The sequence below is a fragment of the Anser cygnoides genome, chromosome 1 (genome assembly GCF_040182565.1).
Source record: "Anser cygnoides isolate HZ-2024a breed goose chromosome 1, Taihu_goose_T2T_genome, whole genome shotgun sequence".
In the NCBI taxonomy this organism is placed as follows: Eukaryota; Metazoa; Chordata; class Aves; order Anseriformes; family Anatidae; genus Anser; species Anser cygnoides.
The window spans coordinates 181051997-181075389 of record NC_089873.1 but is presented as its reverse complement, the minus strand read 5'-3'; the positions used below and the strand labels follow the sequence as shown (position 1 = coordinate 181075389).

Genomic DNA, 23393 nt, shown 5'->3' with positions numbered 1-23393 from the left:
CTATGAGTATCTGCAAAGAATTCTTCTTAAGTAGAAGACATGGAAAATGCATACAGGAAAGCAATCCATGGAGCAGGTGGCACATGAGAAGTTTCTGAAAGCTACACCATCAAAGGACTCTGCATCTCCTTGTGTTGTTGCTCGTATCTTGTGCAGAATTCTGAGAACAAATCTAAGGCCACTGGATTTATATTAGGTGGCAGATGTGAACCTGCCCCTCTAAATATTATCTTACTATGGTGCCATCCTCAAGGATTACAGTGGCAGTGAAGGAATATGTGAAATAACACCACATTAGTAATAGCACCATAGGCTGGTCCTTGATGTTTATTACAATATTTGTTGTATTGAATCTTCTGGTCACTTCAATCAGCAGATAGGTATCTGTTTACCCCTGTCTGTCTGGTCACTTACTATCAAAAATACCACAGTGAGCAGACTTTCTTCAATGTGTTTGTCAGGAATAAAGGTAGTGACATTCAGAAAAGCCAGGGCAAAACAGATGCTCTTAAATTTTAAATTACCTTTTGTGTTGAGGTACTCTACTGATGATTCTGCCAGTGTATCTCCTCATGACCTCCCATATATAGAAATATATGGCTCCACCAACAATGAAAGAATGGAACTTGGCCCTCTAGAGGGTGACATTTTTCCATATGAGGTAATTAAACAGATCCATGTAGAGAACTTTTTAGACACTGGTCACTTAAGAAGAAATTTTATGTCACTTCCATTCAAAATCATTTTGGTTATTTTACTGTATTGTAAATGGTTGATTTGTAACGAGTGTAGCAGTTTAATTTCCTTTCATTTTATTTTAAAAATTAACAAAAAAAATCCTTAAAAGATAGAGAACTTGGCAACTATGCTCAAAAGTGAGAGGGACACAGAATCTCTGATACAGTTCCTCCCCCAGAGCAATATAATCACACTTGTTTACTGTCCCAGAGCATGTAAAATATGGCAAGGACATTGCAGAACACAAAGCCACAACTGTTAACACAAAAAATACTAAGATTTGTAGCCAGTAATCTCTAGAGAAGAAGTAAGTGTGAGAGCAGCACTTCTACATAACAAAGATTGCAATCTGATGCCACTATTTAAACTGGAACAGTTTAATGGAACAGTTCCCAAACTTCTTCACTGATTCCAATGTGTTCCTGAATTCCCTTCCAGTTGCAACTACAGCCTTTTGTTCCTGTTTCTGGTTGTGAATCCTACTCTTTCAACAAAACTTCTGTCACACACACAAATACTGCACCTTTGTTTAAGAACCGCTGCTCTCGTATTAGTTTTCCCCTAGTGTATTTCTCCCATGTACTCTAGGCCATTTTGCTTTTCTTTTGTAATGCTCACCAGGCTTTTAAAGAAAGCAGCAAAAATGCATCAGAAATGATGGCACTCATGTAACAACAACTTTGCCACCTGACACCGTAAGAAGGATGAATCACTTGCATGCATCTGTGAGTTCAAGCTGCCTCACAAAGTTCTGCAATTAATTTGTTTGGCACGGTTGAGGATAAATGATTGTCTGCACTGAAGTGATTGCTGTTTTCATTTTCTTTGTTATCATTTCCGTATCTGTAGCTCTTTGACATGGCAAATCACGGCTAGGAGAGAAGTGTGAGGTGTCTGTTAGCGGATGGCCCAGCATCAAAAGAGACCAATTAGCAATGTCCCCATCTGCTGCCTAGACTCGTGCTTGCTTCCTGCCGGTTCCTGGAGCCAAGAATTGAACTGGAAGCCTTGGATTTCATGCACAGCAGCTGCAGTCAATTTCTCCAATGTCACACATTGTCCTGAGAACTCATTATAGGAGCTGAAGAATGGAAGTCTTGTCAGTGCCTTTCTTATTGAGGCTGGCCTTCTTCTCTTAATACTGTTCAAGAGACCACCACAGACTAGTTGAGATCTATTTAAGATGGAACGTTAGAGATGGTGCCAAAAAGAGAGCTCTTACTCTTTCACACCCACACTGTGTCAGAAACTGCCCTGCCTGGCTGGAGGGACCAATGTGCTGATATCATCTTCATTAGGTTAAAATCATTAAGTTTTGAACTGAGACTGATGAAGAATTTCAAGGGAGACTGGTGAAAGTCTGCTACAAAACTGACCCTTTATCCAGTGGGATACTAAATCTATAGAACTTCATGTTTACGTTATCAGCCCATTAACTACTGGGTAAACTAAACGAAACAAGAAGAAAATGTTTGTGCACATACACTTCTCCTATCAATATGGAAACCGTCTGTTAGATTGGGTCTGCATGCACAAAGTACACGTCATTTGTTATTGACATAACCTCTTTGTGGCCCTCAGTTACATCCTTTTGAAAGTTCTGACTACATGTGGCAACAGAGTTTTCAACTTGTCTTACGTAGGTTTTTGAGGCCCATGGATTACTTGTAAGGGATCTATTAAGGCTGCTGAGAAAAGGAAATCTCTGCTTGGTTAGCCTAAAGGATCCTCAGGTTTGAAAGGGCTGAAGGCCATTTCACTGGAGATAAGTTCTGTACAGCTAAATGAAAAATATCCCAGAAGCTTGGGGAATACAGGGACCCATGGGACCTATTCTGAAAGAATCATTGTGAAAAATATGTGGCAGAATAAAAACAGAATTTATTCCCCCTTCAAAGCATAATGATTTTACTTTCCAGCTCATTTAAAGGGCTTTCCACAGCAACTCTAAAGCTTCCAGTCTTTTCCAGCACAACTCCAACACCTAACTTAGGTTCTAGGGGTGGAAATGGGCTATGCTCTGAGAGCTGCTGACTCTCTTTGCGCTTCTCATTCAAGCATGGAGAAATCTACATCTATGTCAGGGCATGCTGTCCATGATCTTTTGTACTTTTAAAGTCTAAAAGCACTCTACAAGACACAGATAAGCATGGTCTCCATTGATAGGAGATGAAACTGAAGCCCCAAAAGCTGTAACTTGCTCTGATGCAGGTTACATTTGTAGCAATGAAAGCCCTGGTAATCTGCACTTCCTCCCAGTCCTGCTTATCTGCTTCTTAGCAGGTGAAGACTATCATGACACGCAAGTATTTTATGAGAAGATGAACTGAAGGAGAATACCTTCTATGGATTTGCATCTGGCGGGGTTGTCTGATGCCTGAAAAGAGCTTCCCCTTGTGCTTTTCCCTCCAAAGCAGTTCTAAAAGCCACTATGCTTTCATGAAGCACTTGACAAAATTGTGCATTTTTGATACTGCTTCCCCTTTGCCAGATGCTGTGATTGCACTGGTCTCTTTTTCTTAGGAAATAGGACTAAAATAGCTCTACAGCTGATTTTGCTTTTTCAAGCAAATTACATAGATAAATTAAAAGTAACAACAAATAAAGAGTATTCTGTACCAGTTCCCTTACTCAGTGATACCCATTTAGCCCTGCAAGAGGTGCCAAGATTGCTTAGTTCAACTAGGAGTAGAATCATGGAATCATAAAATCATTTGGGTTGGAAGGGATCACCTGGTTCCAATGTCCCTGCCCATGGGCAGGGACACCTCCCACCAGACCAGGTTGCCCAAAGCCCCATCCAGCCTGTCTTTGAACACCTCCAGGGATGGGGCATCCACAGCTTCTCTGGGCAACCTGTGCCAATGCCTCACCACCCTCTGAGTGAAGAATTTCTTCCTCACATCCAATCTAAACCTACCCTTTTTTAGTTAAAAACATGACAGTGTATGACAGTGTTCATATATCTCTCTGAGGCATAAGTCAGAGTCAATGCTCATTCCTGGTGTAAATAGGGAAAAATATTGAGCTCTGAGAAAGAAATTGACCTATAACTTCTATGTCTAGGTGTATATTTCTTCTGTCAGGGCTGGTTATGTTTTCGTCTTTGTTTAATAGTAGAAACTGGAGTGGGTGGAAGGAAAAAAACATCATGATCGGCTGTTCTTTTTCCGAAAGAAAAATAATTGGGAGGGACTGGAGAAGCTCTCCTCCTGTCTCTGAGGAGTCTCCTTACTGATTTGTCCAATGGGATGCCTGCATCTGGTTCAGTTTAGCTCAATCTCAGCTAAATCTGTCTTCAATATCGACCCTTCATCCAGTTTCACATCTGCTGGAATGCTGCCTTTTCTCCCTTGCTTGCATCTTGTCATTTTTCTTTCTCCTACTGCTCTTATTTCATTTTGGACTTGTTTGCTTTACGGAAACCCCTGTAAATCATTCCAAGATCCATTGTCGGGAAGTATGCTAGCTACAGCGATGTTGGCTTGATTTCTTTGGTGTTTTAGTGCTACTTGCAGTAGCTGTACCGTACAATCAAATCCTGACACTGATCAAAAGCAGAAGAGAACCAGTAGATGGCACCATTTATTATATTATAGAAGATTCATAACCAAAGCCTGGAGGGTTTTTCCCCCTTAAACCTGGTTGCCAGTAAAAGATAAATCAACCCTCCATTTTTAGAGATGTTACTTACAGGCTTAGCAGAGACCTCACTTTATATCCTTTCCCAGGCCTTCCTGGGAAGGATGCAGTGGCAATGCCTTAAATGGAAAAACATTTTAGAAACAATAATGGAACTAGAGGTCAATAGGATACAGCCCAAGGGAGCTTTCCTCTGCTTTGCTCTTAAAAATACCATGATGTTTCTTTACTTTCTCTGTTCTGTTAAATAACGGATTTGCTTTGAGGCATATCTCCAAAACCAATGACTTCGGAAAAGATTCAGGCAATGGTCAATTACGAACATGGTGTAGCTCTTCTGTTGAATATGAATAGTACTATTTTCTTACAACATATAGCGGCTGTTATCTAGGTCTCTCAGAGTGCTTCTGAACACTAATGAAGTATGCCTCACAACTCCTCTGTCAGATAGGGAATATTAATTCCCCAGGAGTCCCACTGACCTCAGTGGGTGTTTGTGTGGTTCGACTTGTCAGAGAAATAGATACTCAGGTGAGTAAAGACTGCAGAACCAGGATTAAACAGGGTAATATATCTTATGCCATTTCAATTTTTTTTTTCCAGAAGAAGAAGAAAAAAAGAAAGTAGTTTTGCTTTACAGGAGTTAACCACTGCAACATTTTTGATAGGGGATCAGTCTGCTTGCTTGTCAGTTAGCCACAAGTTTCCAATTGGTAGTGTGTGCAGTGTGTGTACTCCAAAGACAGATTTAGTGGCTTCAGCATCACTTACTATTAAAGGTTAAAAGCAGTTGCTCTTTCTAATCTCCTGCTGCACAGCCAATGTAATTTTAATACCATGTGCAGTAGAAAAGGGAAGAAATGCAATGCTGAAACATTTAACAAGATATATTTTTCCATCTTTATTTTAAGTTATGAAAACTGTCTGCTAAAAGCTAGTAAGTGTTTCCAGTCAATGATAGTTTCCTGGCATCAAAAGATTAAGAAAATGAAATGAAATATCTAGTGGAAAATACATCAAGAGAAGACAAAGAAAAAGAGAACAATTTGGATTTTCTATATTTATCTGTGTGTTATGTGTATCTGCTTCACTGGTCTGTCAATTTTAATTGGTCTGCAACCTACTGTAGTTGGGTTCACACTGGTTCAATTAAAAAATCCTGTTGTTACTTTTTTTTTTTTTTTCCCATATTGCCCATAAATAGGAGTATTGTAGGAGTAATAATGTTAACCCCAGTGTCCTGGCAAGATGCCAGTTCAGGTAATTATATTCTGCCTATGTAAATTTCAGTTGCCGTTTCAGCTGAATACATTAGTCTTTATTTCCCATTCCTGATCATCATGTTATATAGCACCGTTGGGTATTGTTGAAGAGCCACCCAGATGTGGCTGCATTTTAGTGATCACTAAACTAAGTAGGACAAAATCAGGATCTCTTCTCCTTCTGGACTATTTACAACACATAATTGCAATGTTGGGGGTGAGAGTTGCTTAATTTAAAGATTGTTTGATGAAGGTTTGCAGCCTTTTTGGATAGACTATATCAATAGTCAATGGCTTGTGGAAACCTTACATAGTGGTATGGGCATGACAAAGAACAGCAAAGGGATTTGCTCATCTCCCTCAGGAAGGTCTTTATAAACAAGTTAGATCAGATTGAGTCTTTAACTTAAAAAAATGGTATAGCTTGGGATAAATATTTCTTTAGCAGCCTAACCACTAGGCTTGCACAAGAACTATCTAAGGCAAAAAGAAGAGGGGTTTTGCTGAAACAATGGTAATATTGCCCTCAGAGAAGAGTGTTTGGAAAAGGCAACATCGTTTTCTGAGTAGCTGTTGGTTTTGACTGATTAAAAAAAAAAAAAAAGCCACGCTCCCTACTAAAATAAATAAATAAACAAGTAAATAACTAAATGAATGAAATACTCACAAAACACATTAAGACTAGCCACCTGGAAGGGGTTCTTTCAGAATATGTACCTTTGGCTCTTTTGAAAAATGCACATGGTGTTGCTGAAAAGCAGAGACTTGTATACAAAATGATCGCTGGCAGCTTATCTCAGCATTTATTGACGTTAACGTGGGAAAGGTTGAGCAGCTTGGTGCTTTCAGTGCTGTAACCCCCCTCCCCCCAACAGTAATAATGTCTAGATACCCCCTATAAGGGTTAATAACAAAAATTATGTCTGCTTTGGGTGCCTTCTGAATGAAGCAAAGCCTATGTTACAAAACAAGCACAATAGTGCTGCAGTACAATGGGTGTTCAGGAAACCAGCAGAAAAGAGACAGTATAATGGCCAAAACACCAATCTTCTCTTTCGAAAGGTCTCTGAAGTGAGGGAGGTGTGTGCTGTCACAAACGGCAGAGATGTATCTAGTCTTCACAGGCTTTCGATGACAATTTGACACCTACCTGTCACTCGTGCCTCGGGGACATCTCCGACTTACAGATATTAACTTTTGCTTCATTAAGGTGGAAACCGAAATTGCATTTTGGAATTTGTCAAGCTGCTGTTTAGCTTCTGTTATCCACTCTGTCTCTCTAACTGTGTTTAGTGAGCAAAGATAGTGTTGCCTTGTAAATTGCCCTCATATTTTCCCCTTTGGGATTATAACGGCCTTGTTCAGCAGACTTTCCTCATCTAAGTAATTCTTGCGATAAAGAATTTTGATTCTTTTATTCTTTTGATTGTTCTTTTGATGAGTCTCCTTGAACTAACTGGAGTTTCAGCAGTACTGGGCATGTGGTGGAGAATTACCTACGTGACTGCGGATGAGAGGCTAGGCCTACATCTGGTTCTGGTGGGTGGTTGTTTTAAATTTCTCCAAATTAAATTTTCCAGATTATTAGGGGGGAACATTGTTGTTTTCACTTTGTGATGGCGATCAGAAGATGAAAGATGGGCTGGTGACGGTGCCTAACGGGTCTCAGAGCTGACAGCAGTAGCTTATGCATCCAATCATACAGTAACGATGCAATCCGTTAGCGTACAGTACGTGGGGAACTGTCAGGTCTGTAGCAATCCAATTAAGTTACATGGTTTCTAAAGCTAGATGATTTGAGGAAGCTTAAAAGAGAGTTAACACTGTGCTGGCTCAACGGCTGTGTCAATTATCTGGTTGGATGTGTTTTGTAGCTCTGCCTGCTGAAGCATGTGGACCCTTTTTTTTTAACCCTAGAGCAATACCAGGGAGAGCACAATTAAGAGTTAATTACTAACTAGCCTTATTATTATTTATTAAATGAGGATCCTAATATATATTGGAAAGAAATGGTCATACCACTTGGGAAAGAAAAAAAAAACACTCAGAAAAAAAAAAAAACAACAAAAAAAACACTCAGAAAAATAAATGAATTGCATTATACATTATACATTTTTCAGGCTTTCTATTGAAACTGAAATATTAAAGTTCCTTTACAGTAGCTGAAGTGCTATTAATTTGTGTGAAGCTTATTGTTTGACCTTTGCTGTGGGAAGCTCAGGCAGAGCCTATGTGGTTCTTGTCAAAACCTTTTCCTTCTAACCTTTAGTTTCAGATACCTGCCTGCATTTCTGCTTATGCTATTTCCATTATCTCTGCATCTGAAATACGTGAGACAGAAAAGGAAAGCAGCTCCATGGCATAGAATCATAGAATTATAGAATATCCGAGTTGGAATCGAGTCCAACTCCTGGGTCCCTAAAGGACCACACACACACAGAAAAAACAAAAATAAAAATCAGACCATGTGTCTGAGAGTGTTGTCCAAATGCTACTTGAACTGCAGCAGGCTTGGTATCTATCTTTATATATGTATATATATATATATATATACACACAGATCCTGTTTTCATGGCAAATTAATCAAAAGCCCTGTGGGAAGCCTCCTATGAGCTGAGCCCTCAGCCCTTTCCCCTTGGCAAAACGCCTGAGGAAAGAGAAGGGTCACGCATTGTACACTAGCAGTAGCCGGCCTTCTTCCTCTCATCTGGAAATTAGAATCAGTGTCCAGTTCTCCAAAAATACTTTGCTGCCAGTCCTGTGAAGGAAAACCAGGGCTGTTACAAAATCAATGACAAAATTTGTTTTGATTTCACTGGGACCGTGATTTCAGTGCAGATACATAGATCTGGGAAATTAATAAGTTGATCTCATTTGTCACTTCAGGGAAGGAAGGGGGAGAGCTGGATGTGTCTGTACCACACTGAAGACGATGCAGCCTGTCAGGTGCTATGTGTCAGGAGAGGTGGATTGCAAGAACGAGGGAAGGTCTACAAAACAAAAGCAAAGAGGGAGGAACAGTGTGGCTGCAGGTCAGCTTTGGAGATCCCCGAGCCCAATCCGTCTCTGTGAAAGTTCTCAGAATTTACACTACCAGAGTCGATGGAAGTGTTTAATTTCTATACCGTACAACAGAGAACAGATCTCACTCTTGTATGCCATATTGGGATATATGCCATATTTTCTGATGGAAAATGAAATGCTAATCTTGACGGTTCAGTTGGCATGAGTGCTCCCATCAGCTCCTTATCTTGTAGAAAAGGTCCTTGGTGAAAAGTTCAGTGGTTGGCCCAAGTCTGGCCTTTTATGACAAATATGTCAATACAGGTGCTGATATTGGTGGTTGCTTTTTTTTGGAATGGATTTTAAAGACTTGAACTGTGGATTGCCTCTCATTCAATTGCTCCCTTCACCTTTTCAATACCAAGATACACGCCAATGCATAGTGATGTATCCCTTCCTAATGTTCTGTGGGCAGGCCAGCAAAGCTGACCCATGAAGGCAGACACATGAATGTCTTCTAGCACAGAAATTACATTTTTGGTACTAATTAAAGTCTGTTGCCGTGAACTCAAGCACACATCTGTAAGAGGGAAAGGTTGAAAAAAAAAAAGGACAAAAATGGCCTATCTATAGTAACTGACAAAAGTCCCAAGAGAAAGCTAGAAAGAAGAAAGAGAATCAGGAGTATTTTTAAATGTACAACTCCCCCTTTTATCATGTTTCTAATCCCATTTTCTTTGCTTCTTTTTGTCTTGCTTTGTTGTTGTTTGTCTCTAGCACGTACATTCTCCAGGCTTTATAACGCTTCATCTTAAGGGGGAACCTGAAGAGTGTATTTTGTCTGCCAACTAATAACCTGAATTTTTTCATCACAGAAGCCAATCAGTGGAGGGAGATTACAGTAGACGGAGCAGTGAGATTTGCATATTAACAGCGTCATTATTGAAGAATAGCTGGCTCGTATTTAGACCAAAAGGGTGCTCTCCCATTAGCCAATAACAGCTGCCAGCCAATGCAGATGAGGGATTCAGCTGCCAGCCAATGCAGATGAGGGATTCAAAGGTCGTATGTTGTCTATTTTTTTGTCCTTTTTTTTTTTTTTTTTTTCTTCTTCTTGAGAGTGCTGCTATAAATCAGATACCGAACTCAGCGAGCAGGCTCCACTCACCCGTTTGGCTATGGCTCTGTAACGGCACGGCAGCACAGCCCTCCGATTGGCTCGGGCTAGTCTATCCCTGCGTAATGTATCATATTGTGTATATTAATGTTTCGGCTTTACAGTTCTATTTCCATTAGGGGAAGATTGCCTGTGAGCCTCTTAGTGGATAAATAGGAATTTACAGCTTTCAGAAATTCTCTTAAAGCTTGCAGTATCCACAGAAGAAGGAATTACACATGACTATTTTTTGAAGCTTTAAAAGGTCCAGAGGGCCTAATTGTGCTCTCAGATGTGTCTGTGCAGCTCCTGTTGAAGTCTTTGGTTATAATGCATGCTTACGAGACAGCTAAAATGTGTCTTTTTAAAATAATAATAATAAAAATCCTTCAGTTATTAAAAAATTAGACTGTAAAGTCTCCAGGGTCAAGCCAGCAACTTCCTGAGAGCTATTCAGAACCAAACACAGTGAGATCTTGGCTGGGACCTGGCAGTGTACTGACCTACAAATAGCAAATACATGAGGCAAGGAGCCCGTGTTGGTGAAAATCGTGCAGAGCAGACACCACCTGCTTCTGCAGATTTGTGCATGCACACACACATGTGGGTGCGTGATCATGTTTGGGTGCCTGCTCTCATCCAGACAGTTCTGTGGGACAGGAGAAGAGGACAAGCCTAAACTGCCTTAATGAAATGACTTTATCAAGTTTTGACACTTCAGTCAGGTATGTTAAAGAGGACCGATATTGGCAGAGATATTTTTTACCTCTATTTTATACCAGCCAAGGCTTACACAACAGTCAAGAGGAGTATGCTTAAAATGCTTTTTTTTTTTTTTTTTGTTTCCATAGTAGTACATGTGTGTGTTTCTAAGTACAACTACATTCAGTGTTAGAAAAAAGCAAATTCAATGCAGATAAGTGCAACAAACTTAAATATATTCAGACACTGGAAGTGATGTGATTTATTAACTAGTCCTTCATTTCCCAAACCAATTTATGCTAAAGGTGTAAATTGTGCATGTAAATTGTGCATAAATATGAGTTGTGCATGAACTTCTCCATGAGTTTTCTGGAGGCTTTTTAAAAGTAGGTGGTTGCTTAAGAACGAATGGGTTTAATGTCTGTGCTTTAAAGGACTAAATAGATGTGTTTTACTGTAAATAGCATAGAATAGGATGCCCAAGTTATAATTACGTCTTACTTTTGTCAGGGCTACATCTAACAGAAATGCCTCCAGAAATTTTTCCTTTATATAGCTATCTGTATCACAACTGAAAAGCAAAAGAAACAAACAAAAAAGCATGAAGAAATAAGTAATCCACATCTGCACAGCTGGGCAAAGAGTGGCTCCTGCTCCTCAGCAGAGGTAGTTAACACTTACCTACGGTAGTGCATTAGTTCCCGGTTTTTGTCCTCTATGTGTATGCCCTTGCATTGCTCGGTATAATTTGTGTCAGTATTATTTGTTGTCACTTCTCAAACTGAAGCTGTGACACTAACCCTACCAGCCAGGGGAAAAAAGCTACTCATGGAGGCAACACAAGCCAGTGTCGTTTAAATCAGATGAGCCCAGTGGTGTGGAAATTGCTTCTGTTGCATAAGCATGTTTGCTGGTAAACCCAAAATGATGGGCTGGTGAGCATACACAATTAGCCCAATACCTGTGGATGTAATTCAGTGCCACTTTGGTGAAAGAAGTACTGTGAAAAAAAGGAGAGACTGGAGATTTTTCTATCAGATTTTCTTCCTACTACTAGAAATCATAGCTGCCGCGTGCAATATTTAATATCTGATGTTAGTTTCCACCTTTCAGCCACAGCCACTTTTCACTTACCAACTAATCGTCACCCAGAAGTGTGCTGAAACCTGTTATAAATGGGCATTCAAAGGCTTTCTCCAGCACTAAATCACAGCCATCTCTACCGCGCAATGGGGCCGCTTCCAGCAGCCTCCCATGGCAGCTCAGGCCAGGAGAAGAACAGGCTTTTCCCAAGCAGCACGGAGAGTTCAGACTCGCAAACACCCCTTGTCAGGGATGAAATTCAGCCACAAAGGGCTTGGCTAAGTCTCTTCTCCACCGAGGTGTTCGGTGGCACCTCTAGGAGCAGCTCGGATTTTGGGAACTGCTTATTGACACCGGTTCCCATGAGCAGGGATGCTCTGCCCTCGGCCAGCTGCCCCTTTCCTGAAGGAAAGCTGAGCCCAAGCCCCCCTCCTCACCCTGTCCCCAGCCCCGTGTCCGACACCGGTACTTCTCGCAGGGGGCTTTCCGTAGGGCGCACCGGGAGCCCACCGGGTGGGATGCAGCTCCCTAAGCCGCGGCTGGGGCAGTTTGAGCGGAGGCTTGGGGGACAACTTGGGGCACCTCCCCCAGTTACCCTGGGCTCCCCGCTGCCGCTTCTTCCTCCTCCTCCTCCTCCTCCTCCTCCTCCTCCTCCTCCTCCTCCTCCTCCTCCTCCTCCTCCTCCTCGGGGCTGCTCCCGCCGCCGGGCTCCGTGCTCCCCGCCCTCCTCACAGCCCACCCCCGGCCGCCTCCCCCCACTCCTCCTCCTCTTTCTTCCTCCTCCTCCTCATCCTCCGGGAGCCTTGCCTCCCCTGCACACCTGCCTTGCCATTTGTCGGCGGCTTCGCTAGGAGGGGAGAATTTTCCCTCGCTCCCTTGCAGCATCCCTCCCCGCCGCGCGCGCACACACACACACACACACACACACACCCGCACCCAGACAGACAGACAGACAGACAGACAGACACACGGACACACCGCTCGCTCCCTTCCCTGTGCATCGGCGGCCGCCGCCTCCTCCCCGGCCCCCCGCTCCCCGCCGCCGCGGGGCGTCCTCCGCCCGCTGCAGCGCCGCCGGGGAGGGGAAGGGAAAGGAAAAAGGAAAGGAAAAAGGGAAAAAGGGGAGGGGAGGAAAGGAGAGGGGGCGGGCGGCGGCTCCCGCTGCTCCGCGGCCCCGCACCGGCAGCCGGTAGGTACGGGGAGGGCAGGGGGAGGGAGGGAAGGAGGGCGAGGGGAGCAGGGCGAGCCGCGCAGCCCCTGTCCCTGATACCGGTCCCGGTCCCGATCCCGGTCCCGGTCCCGGCTCCGCTTCCCGGGGGCCGTGCACGGCCCCCCCGGCACCGGCTCTCCCCGGTGAGTCGGAAAGTTTGCTCTCCTGGGCGCCCGGCTTCGGCTCTTGTTTGGGGGCCGGCTGCTTTTGGGGTGTTCCCACACCCTTCCCATGCCCCCCCCCCCCCCCCGCCCCGCGCTCCACTAGCGGGCCATTTATTTATATTTGTATATTTATTTATTTATCTTTTTTTTTTTTTTTTTTTTTTTTTTGTAAATTGCAATTGCCGCCGCCCCCCACCGGGCTGGGCTGGGAACCCCCCTTTTGTCTCCCCCCCACACAGGGGAGCACCCTCCGGGCCCCGCAGCCCTGTCCTGCAGGGACCGGGGACCCTACAGAACCCGTGTCCCCCCTCGCAGAGCCCTGCTGGTGTCTGCGGGGAGCCAGGCGTCCCCAGCTGCGGCAAGGCAGCCCCCCCTGCAGCTCCCAGAGCGGTGGCGGCTCCGGGGGTGGCTGTCCCGTCGCTCTCCTCCTCTGTCCCCCCCGGTGCCCGAGCGAGCGCTTCGGAGGAGGTGTCGGGGCGATGCTGCACGCCCCAGCATCCCGGGGTGGCAGTGGGGTTACCCTAGGAGCTTCCCAGCTGGGGAAAAGCCGTATCCTACCCGGGATTGGCTGCGGGTCGTGTCCATCTCCCGTTGCTTTGATCTAATCTTGCTGTTGTCTGGGCTGCAAAAGAAGCTGCCTTGCCTTTTACTCCCGGTCTTTCATCCCCAGGGTGGTTTTGGAGAGGGCTGGTGGCCGTGAGGAAGGTTGGAGTCTGAGGGAGTCCATCCCTGGGCAGGGGAGGCGAGAAGCCTTGGTGTATTTTCTGTCTTGCCTGTTGTTACTTTTCTCTTTTTATCGCTGGAAGTTCTGCTGTAGCGTGTCAAGAGCTTTGATGCCTTTTGCAACGTGCCTCATTCATTTTTTTTCTTCCGGAATTTAAAACAGAATGATAAAATGCGTCGACATTAATAAATAAGTTGAAAGGACTTTGAAATAGCGCGTGTTGTGCATGGTGCGAAATCGTAGATATGCATAAAAGAGTAATAACTACTATGCAGGTTTTATTTGAAACCTCTTTCTGTAATGCATTGTACAGAAGCTTCTCCATCTCCCTCTCAGCTTTTTAAGTGTGATTGTGTATTTTTTTGGTGTTGAGGTCTCCGCGTGTGCTGTGGGGATGCCTTCATAGAACCAAACAAATGTGGTGCCTAATAATGTGTTAATCTCTTGCTTCACAAAGATGCCTTGCTGTAAAAAAGAGGTGAAATGTGCTTTTGTGGCTTTCAATTCTAGATCTCTTTTCCTGATGTTTTCATTTATTTATTTATTTGCATTACAGCCAAAGGGGGGGAGCAAGGGGGGTAATTGTCTCAGACTCTTCTCTCTGTCCGAATGTGCAAAACCGATTACATAAAGAAATTAAGGCACCAAAACAACCCTCAGCTGAAATCTGGAAAAAATGACTCCAGTGTGTTTGCTTGGCGGCACCAGGCGTTCTGCAGCATGTGGTATTTACAGAACTTGCAGCGTACAGTAGCTCTCCCGTAGTAAGGGAACGTTTTGTGTCCTCGGAGGCGAGAGAGTCTCCGACAAGTCCACAAAACTATAGGTACAGTAAGGGAGCGGTGATGCACGTGCGAGTGTGTATGTACATAAATAGCACCGGGCTACCAGAGTTCATTTTTCCAGGATACTTTGTCTTCTTTCCCCTTTTTTGAGGCTTTTATTTTTTTTTTTTACAATTCGTCTCATTGCATACATGTGTTTTAATGTAAGTCTTAATCTCCGTGCAATGTAAAATAATCCAGCGATAGCTTCAGGAGACGCTCTCGCCAGGCAAACCAGGCAATAGATCATGAAATCAGACAATAGTATTTTGTTTCCTAGCAACCCCCTACTGTGAACAGAAAACAAAACGGTGGTGGATGCTTCCACATCATGAGAGCTGTGTGTCAAAACCCCGAAGTGGGCACAGAACTGCCAGCCGTGTAGTGAGATCCGCTCCTGTGCGTTTTGGCTGCTTTGTTAGGGTTTTCCTTTTGTGAGAAAGGGACTTGCCAGGCTAAATGCAGTTAAACGGTTAAAATTTCACGCTGCTTTCTTAGCTTGATAACAGTGTCTGTTAGAGAGAGGAGGGCACAAAGTGAGTAGTATTTGTAGATTTTGTTGCCAATGAGAGTGATTTGAAATGCCCTTTTTTATTGCTGTAATATTTCTAAATCTATACTGTTACTGACCTCAGAGAACCAGTTTTATGATCTACTGTGTCCAGTATGCAGGATCTCCTACTTAGTCTTGCTAATCATCTTTTAGCTTTGTGCTTTAAAACCATGTTTGTTAGAATGCATTAAAAAAAAATAAAAAAAACCCCCTTGCCACTCACAGGAACGGGAAATAAAATCCAAAGCTCTGCTTTGCTACTTTTATGTTTTTGGCACCCAGTTCACCCCTTCAAAAGAGCTAAAGCTATCCCAGTGCAGCAGGACAGGGTCTGAAGCCATGATCTTTCTAAAAGCCCTTTTGATAATGCAGTAATTCCCTTAGTTAGTGTCTGAGCATTGAAATGGATTCTCGACCCTGGACCAGTCTCATATGCACTTTGTACACTGCCATCTATCCGAAAAAATCCATTAGTGCAGGCTGTGGCTCTAACCCTGTATCTGTACTTACTGCCTATCGGGTTTCGGCTTTCCAGCAGGTGTTAGTGCTTAGAACCGCAGTGGGAAAAGGAGATGAGCAGTCACAGATGAGTAGTTGTATGTACAGTGGCGCAGAGGAGTTTCTACACTTCTGCCTCTTTGCCTCCTGCCCTTCCTTTATAGTAGAAAGTGGCAAAAAGTTGTTCAGAGTTTTACCTACGGGTCTTGGGTATCCAGCAGCATTTACAGTGGTTGTGCTGTAAATGAACACAGGGGTGATTTTCCTATTGGTTGCACCACTGAATCTGTGAACGTGAAGATATCATTTCCATCTTAGAAAACCTAAAATCACAAGATGTATTTGCAGTGGGGAAAACAGCAAATGTAATCCTTTAGTAATCATTAGTAAACAATGCTATTTGTGCTAGGTGTGGGAACTACATCTCTGAGTGGCTTTTGGGGTTTGTAGTGCTATTTAAGAGATACGACAGGTGTGATTATATATATTGTCTATATATATGATCATATATATTGTCTATAGGATTTTACGGCTCATTGTAACTACTGAGGGACAAAAGAGTTAAAACAAATGTCACTTCAATAACAATGGTTGAAATGCAATGGTCAGGGAATATTATAATTCTGATAAATATCAATGAGCAGCTACTTTCTTATATACATTTGTAATTAAACATTTTAGTGCCATAGCATGTGTTGACAGTTTAGTTTAGAACACGTTAATTGAATTTTGGAAGGCTTTATGGTTGGAGAGGAAGTAGTCATTTTCCATTTTTTTTCTTCGTCATTTCTTTCTCAGATGGCACTCCTCCCAAACCCAGAGACTTACAGTGGGGTAGTGCGCAGATTACTCTTGGTATGGCTGCCTAATTCCATTCCATGTAGCCCCTACCTGTAGTTACCAGGCAGCAGAATGAGGGAAGGCAAAAGAAGCAAAACAGTACAAATAAACAAAGCAAAACAAACCAAAAAATAATTAAGAGAAAGGTCATGAAGTAGTCTGCATGTAAACAATGGAAGACATTTGGAAGTGATTTTAAACACTCTCCACAAAATTCCTGTTATGCCAACTGCATTTGTTGTTTATCGACGTGAAATCTTACATCTGCTGTCATGTGGGTTGGAGACTGGTAGAAGTAGTCAACCCATGACCAAAACCAAAGACTGGTAACTTCTTGCCACTTCTCCCCCTTAAATCTTTCTTGGAGCAATGAGTTAAATCCATTTTATTTAAATGTGTTTAGTTAGAAAAGAATTAAGAAATTGACAGCTTTTTTCTCACCATTTAACTATGCAATGATGGTAGTGGCTAACGAGCTAGCAGGGAACATGGTGCTTATCTTACTGAGATGCACGTGCGGCAAGTCTTTTTTAAACATTTTCACATGGCTTTTAAATTTTATTTTATCTTTTTCAGAGGGTACTGCAGTAACGAGAATGTAGAGTCACTGTGTGTTTAAATCCTAGAGGCTTAATGATTGTCGTACTGTAGGATATTTGCTTAAGTATTTATTTCCCTTTCTTATTTTAAGAAAGGAACAAAAGCATGATGTCAGTTTTGGACTCTCGAGAAGCTTCATTTTTAAATCCTGTAACATGAAAGCATTGAGCTGTCAATTCTTGCCAAAGATGGAAAATAAATCATCCATGTGATTACAGAAACTGAGGATTTGGTTCAGCAAAGCATTGACTTGCATGCCTAACTTTTTTTTTTTTTCTTTTTTAACATATGCTTAAGCTCATCTCTGCTTGCTGAGATCAATTGGATTTAAGCATGTGGTTAAAGTTAGGCATGTAATTAAATGCTTTGTTGAATAGGGGCCTCAAGCAAAACCTGTAACCTTTGAAACTAGCAACATCTTTGCTTTGGAGTAAACTGAACTTAAGTAGAATTGTTACAGGATAGTAGAGCAAAGGGAACAAAGTTCATGAAAAGGCAGGCTCATAGGAGAGGAGGTCTCAAATTGGGAATTTACTGATGGATAATAGCAATGCTCGAAGTAATCTAGAATTAAGACCCAGCGGGAAGAAATACACAGGTTCGCAGTGTGACTTGATTACAGAACAGCACAGTTTGTAGTTGAGCTGACAACAAAAAGGTGCTATGCCAGTGAACAAAGAAGTGGGATTCCTCAAATGTGTTGAGAGCTGCCCTGTGGAGAAGGACCTGGAGGTGTTGGCTCACGAGAAGCTCACCATGAGCCAGCAATGTGTGCCTGCAGCCCAGAAACCACCCATATCCTGAGCTGCATCAAAAGCAGCATGGCCAGCAGGGTGAGGGAGGTGATTGTCCCCCTCTGCTCTGCTCTCCTGAGACCCCACCTGGAGTGCTGCTTTCAGCTCTGGGGCCCTCAGCACAAGGATGTGGGGCTGTTAGAGCGGGTCCAGAGGAGGGCCATGAAGATGGTCAAGGGGCTGGAGCACCTCTCCTATGAAGACAGACAGGCTGAGAGAGTTGGGGTTGTTCAGCCTGGAGAAGAGAAGGCTCTAGGGAGACCTTACAGCGGCATTCCAGTACCTACAGGAAAGCTGGGGAGGGACTCTTTGTCAGGGGGTGGAGTGATAGGATGAGATGGAATGGTTTAATACTACAAGAGGGGAGATTTAGATTAGAAGTTTGGAAGGGACCTTAAAGGTTAGAGGTTAGGAGGAAATTCTTCCCTCAGAGGGTGCTGAGGCACTGGCACAGGTTGCCCAGGGAAACTGTGGATGCCCCATCCCTGGAGGTGTTCAAGGCCAGGCTGGATGGGGCTTTGGGCAACCTGGTCTGGTGGGAGATGTCCCTGCCCATGGCAGGGGGGTGGAACTGGGTGATCTTTAAGGTCCCTTCCTACCCAAAACCATTCTATGTTTCCTTTTTGTACGCATCTGCCACAAACACATCTGAAAACTGAATACCATATCAACAGGATATTAAAGACTATTTCAGTAGAGCTCAAAGAAGAGCAACAAAATGATCAGATGTCCGAAGGAACTAGCTTGAGGGGAAATATTCAGAAATATATATATATTTAGCCTGGCACCAAATGTGAGTAGATTATTAAACTATACTGAGATTTCTGAAATGTATTACAGTCGAAGGAATCTATTTTTTTCAGTGCATTATGTGGGAGAAGAGAATCACAGAATGGTTTGGTCATCTAATCCCACCCTGCTGATGTGGTCAGGGTCATCATCCATTAGACCAGGTTGCTGAAAGCCCCGTACATCCCAACTTTGAAAACTTCCAGTGGTGGCTCATCCACAGCTTTTCTGGGCAACCTGTTCCAGTGTCCTGTCATCCTCATAATGAAATAAAGGAAGAAAAAGCTTAAGTTGAATTCTGGGCAAAAGCTTAATGATAGGAATATGTATTAGGGCCTGTATTAGCCTAGGTATAGTGAGAACCTCCCTTTCAGATGTTTAAAATAAGAGTTTTAGGCAAGTCCTTTCTGTAGGCAAGTCACTAAAATGTACTGGAGGAAGAGATTCTGCATTTTAAAGGTGTAGGAGTACAAGATCTAACAGCCCTTTTTCGTGTCTGTGGTTTGTTCTAGTTTGAGCTGAAGGTTACAGGAGAAACTAGGTCAGAACCTGGGCCAGCAATCCTTGACTTGATTTTTCTCAAGCTGGAGTATTTGTACCTTGGCAAAGCAATTTCCAGTGCCAAGACAGTTGGGTTTTATGATTTTAAAAAAGCATGACTCAGAGCAGGGTCATCATATGGGCTCAGGTTGATCTAATGCTGGGATGATGGATATGCAAGGATTAGCTACAGTAGATTTTCTAGTAAACAACTCTTTTTTTTTTCTTTCTTTTTTTTTTTTTTTTCATTCGTTTGTTTTCCCTTTTGAAAACAGCGAGCATCTCAGGGTGGTATAGGGGGCACAGGGGTGACAGCTTCTGCAGCATTTTGTTTCTTCATATAATGAAGCTCACTGCCATCAGGTATGAATGATGAAGCAGTAGAACTTGCTAATTATCCCTTTGTGTCCCTCCCTGCCTCTGTACCCATTATGATCTCTCACCAGTTGTCTGCTGTGATCTGGCTAGTCTGTGTGCAGTGCAAGTCCAGATGACTACTGTCAGTGACTTGTTTTCTGGAAGAGGCCGTGAGAGGAGGACAGAAGCATGAATAATATTTCTCAGGGTGTACTGCTTCAAATAGCTCCCTCATCCACTCAGTCTGGGTGAAAACAGACAGGCAAGATGCAGGTTCATGGTATAGTGGGTGTTTTCTTGAGGAACCCTTGCCTGGAATGATGCTATTACAATGGTTTCTTGCAATTTATTTTACTCTGAAGCATGTATTCAGGGGAAAAACAAACAAACAAACAAACAGTCAAACAAAAAAACATAGTGCAGTCTGGTATCATAGGGGAAAGTTTTCCAAAAGCCATGCAAATTGCAGGCGAGGAGGTGGATTTCCCTCTGCCATGTGTTGTGGATACCTGGCAGCCAACTGATTAAACAAGGTCTATTTTAGTAATCGTACGGTAAAAACAGGTGATTTGGGATAACCCTTCCATGCTGGATGGTGATTAAAACAGCAATTTTGCATGAGTGCCAAACTCAAGTGAAAGATGATCTGTGGCAGAGCTGTTTGGTGAGACTGGCTTTTGGTTTAAATAAGTTTTGGTGCAAGAAAGCCATGTTACGAAGTTATAGAGGCCAGGTTTATGCTTCCTCTAGATTTCCTGTGAGCAGCGTAATATGAGAAAAAACATTGGTCTGTAAACAATGCACTCCTGGTACATCCCAGGTAACTTTAAAAAGAAATCCTTCAATGTGTAAACCAGGTTCAGCCCTTGCTGGTCCTTGTCTCTGGGGGTTGGTTGATAGCGTTGGTGATGGAGGTCTGAGAAGAGGTTGAATGAAAATGGAAAAACGTTTTTTTTTAGGGCAGAGCCTAAGGATTAGGGCTGAAGTTGTTGCCTATGCATTGCTGATATTAGAAGGGCAGTTTTTTTGATGGATGGATAATTTTTTTTGATGGATGGATAAGGTAGACAAAAATAACCTGTACAATTGAGTGGGTAAAGCTGTGGGTAGGTAGGTTAGTTTACTTAGGATTACTCCATATGTTAAGTGCTCTTCTTTGTAAGTGTGTGTAAGATCAGGCTTGTTGGATGGAATCCTTTTGGATGAAAGATGCTGTCAAAGTACAAGGTTATTATTCTGTCTGTTGTTCTTGCACAGAGGAGCTAGGTCAACAACTGTCTTAATTACAATTTGTTTATGTTAATAAATCTTTATTTTTTGTAATAGTTTAAATGAGACTTTAAAGCAGTTTCTTTTTTTTTTTTTTTTTTTGTTCCCCCCCCCCCCCAAGTACATTTAAGATAGTGTTTAGGATGTGGGCTTTGGTATTCTAGATCTCATCAACAGAACAGTTCCTCTGTGACCAGAGTGGATAACACACAATTATTCTGGCATGACAGGTTGGCTTTATGTAGATTTTAAAGGAGTTTGTGCCCTATAGACTGTGTAAAAAAGTTTCAGGACATAACAGGTGTGTCTGGGGTAGAATACAGTTAGAGTTTAACATCATTTTTTACAATTCTGTCTATACTTACCCATACCTGTTAACAAGCATTTTGACAGGGAAACAAAGAAATGAAATAGAAGTAGCTGATAAAGGCACGAGGTGCACTTAGGGAGGTGGAATGCAATAACTGGAGTGAGAGCACACTCTTAGAAGAGGTGCTGATACTTGTGCCCTTGTAAGAAGAGTCAAGAGGATTTTCAGTGATGACAAATAAGTTTGTTTCATCTGAAAGTAGCAGATTGCTTCCTTGTGTTTTGCTGGTCTGACATTCTGTGAAATTGTGTTATACCCTAATTTGGTGTCTCCTGTGCATATAGAATAAGAGCTTGCTATTGCTACCAAGTGAAGCAAACAGTTCCCTCACATTCTGCAGTGGTAGAGGCTTAGAGTTTGGTGGCAAAGATCCATGGATTAATCTCTTCTGATGACTTGCGGTGGATGTTGGCATTACTTCAGCACCAACTCAGAAGAAAGCATTTACTGAGTAAGTGATCCACTTAGTCACTTAGCTTATTGAGAATTTTCCATGGAGTTCTGACCCTTGCTTAGCAGTGAAGTTTGATGAGATCACAGCTCAGGGTAGTATGGTTATAGAAGCATCAAAAAAAAGTGTATGTTTATGGTCCTCTGCTGGCAGATAAGGATGGCAGGCACCTGGATGTGAACAAGCACTCTGTGTGGATTTACTAGCTGTAAAAGGGTGGTCTATTCAGACATCCTCATGCCTCCTCTGCATGCAGGCATCTGGCTTCCACAGTCTTCAGGCAGAGTATAAACAGAGGTACTGTTGGCAGGCTGCTATGAATGAAAACTTAAAGGACTTGGAAAATAAGTTTGATTTAAAATCTTCATTATGTTGCCTTTCTGTTACTTGGCCCAAAATGAGCATTTCTTAGGTCAACATCATTTTAACAAATGAAGGGGCCCTTGGTCAGTTTTTGGTTCAAGGTTATTCATATCTTAACACTGAGAGGAAATGCTGTTTATGCTGATGGCTCTTCTTCTGCAGTGTAATCTCCAATTTTGTATGAAGCAGATAGCAATTACCATTTTATTTCACTGACAGCCTGTGAGAGAGCACATGTTTTCAGTTCCTAGAGGGAGCTGGGCTAAACTTGAGCTGATACACTCCAGGTGAAAGGCTCCGTGTACTGTTGCCAATCTACTTAGCTATCCAGCTGCTTGCCAATTCTGTTAAAAGGTTAATGCTATTACAGAAAACATGTGAAACCAGGTGCAGTATGTGTGTCATTAGTTGGGTTTTACAGTTTTGTTTTCCATGTTGCATTTGTTAAACTTATGTATCATTTTGCAGAACATATGTAATGGGTAGTTAATATTGTTTTCTTTGCAAAATACAAGGCTGCAATTTTTGTTTGAGAAGGAAACTATTAACATTTTTTTTTTTAAGTGAAAGGTTGAAATTTGGAATTTCTTTTTATGTTTCTTGGGAAATACTAAGAGAGATTATGTAACTACATAAAGTCTCTGGGGATAGGGAAAGAGAAGTCTTGCTGATAATGAGAACGGAGTAGCTGCTTAATGTAATCCACCCTCCGTGGACAGTGGTGAGAAGGAAGCAAATGGAGTACTGCACAGTCAGAGTGGGTTTCATTAATTAGAATCTGGAAGTAGGCAGCACATCTGACAGTGCAGCTGTTTATAAGATTGCCAGTCTGTCATCTAGGTTTACCTTTTCCATCATAAAGAAGTTGATTCTATTTGGTGCTGTATTCTACAAGGGAAATAGAATTGATAAAAGTAATATTTTTTTTCAGGCTCATATTGCCCAAGAATATAGGGAGTAGTATGAAGTGGTCAAACACTATAATCAAACAATTCTTCTATATCTAAGGTATAAGAGACATGAGAGTAGCTAGATGGAAAAGACTAGTGGCCATCTTGAAATCATGCAGAAAATCTATTTCTTTTGGTTCTTCAATGGCAAATGGGCTGCCAGATGGAACTGAAAATTGAATCAAAAGCAGAATATTGAGTTTGATAATACGGGAGATGAGATGCTCTGACACCCTTGCCGTCACTGAAATATAGCTGTGATGAGCACTGAAGTCACTGTTCTAGCTGTTTCAGTGGCTCTTCAACGTCACTTCGTTCTAGAGGAATCAGTTTGTCTTTGTCATCAGGGAGGACAAAGAGCAATAGCCATTCATGTCTTAAACACTAGGAAAATGAAGACTTAAAACTTGATGAGAAACTTTCTTTTGTGGTAACATTGCTGTCAGCATAACACAAAATGAGCAATACAGGGTGAGATATAAGCCTCTGTGTATTGCCCGTTTAAAGAGAT

At 42.4% G+C, this 23393-nt stretch overlaps 2 protein-coding genes across 7 annotated transcripts in view; one reads left to right on the top strand and one right to left on the bottom strand.

Moving 5' to 3' along the window:
• The window catches only part of LACC1 (laccase domain containing 1), a 49466-nt gene extending 35550 nt beyond the window's left edge, over positions 1–13916 (bottom strand). The window contains exon 1 of the mRNA XM_066988398.1: positions 13519–13916. The gene's annotated coding sequence lies outside the window, so the exon portion shown is untranslated. The remainder of the gene's footprint in view (positions 1–13518) is intronic.
• ENOX1 (ecto-NOX disulfide-thiol exchanger 1) overlaps positions 12428–23393 on the top strand; it is a 364265-nt gene continuing 353299 nt past the window's right edge. For 4 of the 6 annotated variants that reach the window (XM_048046938.2, XM_066988313.1, XM_066988327.1 and 1 more), the window contains exon 1: positions 12432–12775. The gene's annotated coding sequence lies outside the window, so the exon portion shown is untranslated. Of the gene's footprint in view, positions 12776–23393 lie in introns of all 6 variants that reach the window. The other 2 variants (XM_048046941.2, XM_048046942.2) reach the window with 2 other exon arrangements.